We start from the raw sequence: 2,877 nt of genomic DNA, 5'->3' as shown, positions 1-2,877 counted from the left end.
ATTTTTGATAAGATCTGTCAGTAATTCTGATGCCAAGTCAGACTGGATGACCTCTGATTCAGCCTGTCCTGCCATAATATAAACTTCAAAGAAGAGCAGCTAATTAGAACTTCTGAAACACATGCAGGTTATTGGTGAATTGACCATGACTCGTGCCAGCAAGATGAAGTCACCTGAGAAAATTGACACAAGCTATAGAAAGGATGGTGGTGAGTGACAAGCAAGCCTAACATCAGGAAAAGAGAACCCACAGCTAAGTGGCAGTAGGGGGCACCTGGATTTGAACCAGGGACCTCTTGATCTGCAGTCAAATGCTCTACCCCTGAGCTATACCCCCTTGCCTGGTGGACATTCCTCCTTAGCATATTTCACCTGTGTTGCCACACCCAAGGATTCTATAGTGCACTGTAAATTGTATTCATTCCCAGCCAGCTTATGGAAATTGGCAGCCCTACCACAAATGACTAGACACTGCTCTTCAGGCCATGAGTTCACTGCTTCACTCCCCCAGAGAACCCCCCATCACTTGTCACTTGTCTAATGGCAGCTTTCTACCTTGTAGCCACAACCTGAACTCCTTCAACTGAGGTCTCCTCCTATTCCCTTACTCAGTACCTGATGGGAGTAGGGGTTGGGGGAGAGGCAAGTGTAAGTATCAAGGCTATTTTCACAACAATGTATCATAACAAATCATCCCAAAATTGGCTGCATGAAACAATAAGCATGTATTCTCATGCTCATAGGTCAGCAGCATGGGTGCCAATCAGGTGAAGTAGGCTGGGCTTCACCTGGTGTATCAGCTTCAAGCTGTGGGTCCATCTGTGCTTGGGTTTTGTCTGAGCTGGGCTCAAGTCTGCTCCATGTATGTTCCTTCTATGATCCTGGGTGGAGGAGTAGCAGCTAGCAAGGGGACAGTTTTCTTATGGTGACAGCAGAAATGCAAAGGGGCAGGTCCAACTATGAAAGCAGCTTTCAAGCCCCTATTTGCATTACATGTGAGAACAACTCAATGATCAAGGGCAGTCACAAGACCAAGCCTTAACTCAAGAGCAAGAAAGCATGTTTCACCTCCAGTGGGAAGATCTGAAAAGAAGGTGAAGGCCATAGATGCAGAAATAAGTCAACATTCAGGGTCAACAGTTTTATCTACCATGAACTGCCCTCTTGGTCATAATTACTTACATCTCTCCCACATGCAAAATATACTCACCTCTATTCCAAGACTCTCAAAGCCTCATTCAATTAGATAGAGTCCAAGCTCTTGTGATCTACATTAAATCAGATGAGGCTTCTCTTGACTCAAAAGATCTATGAACTCAAAAGAGAAAATTTCTACCCATTGAACACATCAAGTATAATGATGGTACAAGAACAGAATTATTGCAATAAACATTTACATTCAAAGACTGTACAAAATGGAAGGCATGCACAGTCACAGAAACTGGTTCATGGAAACTAAAATGCTGAGACTGTAGAAAATGGTGGATGGAAGAGAAGACCAGTGTGCAGCTCCCACTTGGACAAACAGAACAGCATGTGGAGATTCACATCATGAACTTTTGCTCCAAGAACCACCATAGGATCACACCAAAAAACCCAAAAGAACTCACAGACCCTTTTAAAGAAGCAGCTTGCTGCTCCAAACTGTATGAGCAAACTATGCAGTTTACTGCTGCAAACTGTATGCTGAAAACTCTATTTCATGAGTTTTACTCACGAAAAACTGTGAGTTCCCAATGTATGAGTGGGGAAGGTCTGCCTCTGAACACACATCTTCACTGTAGAACCTAAAAACCCAGATCATGGGACTAGGATTTAACCTTACCTGGAGCTAAAGTTGATTTAGGGAGCTGAGCAAAATATAAAAGTAGAAGAAGCAGTAAGAAGGGCCCCGTGTGCACTCCCAGACTCCAGCTCAAGCCCAGGGAAGCCATTCCTGACTTTATCTCACAGGGGTCCTTGGGGAAGGCAGCCAGCAGAATTAGGGAGGGGCTACATGGTAATAGAAGCTTCTAGTTGAACTTTTAATAATTTCAACTGAGCATGAATTTTCCTGAGCAGAATCCAGTGGGTGAATGAGAAGTGTAGGTATGAGTACAGGACCTGCAGCTGACATCATGGGCAGACAGGGAGGGATGAGGCCTGAAAGCCCTGCTTGCTTTCTCAGTGGGGAGGCTTCTAGCCTGAAGCAGGATCGCAGCCCTGTGTGCCAGCTGCCTGGATATAAACTCGGTGCTGTTGGCAGGGCATAGAGGGAGTGAGACTGGCCTTGCTGACTGCATGGGAGCTGGGTGAGGCCTGTCACTGCTGGCTTTCTCCCACTTCCCTGGCAACCTGTATAATGCAGCAGAGACAGCCATAATCCTCCTTGGAACATAACTCCATTGGCCTATGAACCACTCACCCTATGCCCTACAGTGACTGCAGCAAGCCCCACCCAAGAAATGTCAGAGCTCAGACCCACTTAACACTGCCCCCACCTGGTGGCTTTCCTCTACCCACCCTGGTAGCTGAAGACAAAAGACATAAGCTCTTGGGAGCTCTATGGTCCCATCAATCACCTGGGAAACTTGAATACTTATCCTGGCCAATTTAGGGCAAGCTTATATCCCCCATCTACTATCACAGCTGGTACTCTATTGAAAGCACCACCTCCTGGCTAAATGCCAACCAGCTCAAGCCATTACAGCAATGTATAACAGAACATCCCACTCCAAAGGAGAAAACAACAGTTAATTCCACTGCCAGTAACATCCTGCCTAACCAGAGGTCCTGAGTCTGTCCACATGATAGCTTTAGTGCTAGCACAACCAACATTTAAGAAAATCAGTGCATTAAGTGAAACTACAACCAAGGAATCTCACAGAGTCCATTTCA

At 45.7% G+C, this 2,877-nt stretch overlaps 1 non-coding gene across 1 annotated transcript; it reads right to left on the bottom strand.

Moving 5' to 3' along the window:
• Positions 1–265: 265 nt before the first annotated feature.
• On the bottom strand, positions 266–337 carry TRNAC-GCA (transfer RNA cysteine (anticodon GCA)). Its single transcript has one exon. It is a non-coding gene; the product is annotated as a tRNA-Cys (tRNA).
• Between the last annotated feature and the right edge of the window lie 2,540 nt (positions 338–2,877).

Source organism: Chlorocebus sabaeus, chromosome 21 (assembly GCF_047675955.1).
Source record: "Chlorocebus sabaeus isolate Y175 chromosome 21, mChlSab1.0.hap1, whole genome shotgun sequence".
NCBI classification, from domain to species: domain Eukaryota; kingdom Metazoa; phylum Chordata; class Mammalia; order Primates; family Cercopithecidae; genus Chlorocebus; species Chlorocebus sabaeus.
Note: the sequence above shows the minus strand (reverse complement) of the source record. Positions and strands in the feature narration are given on the sequence as shown.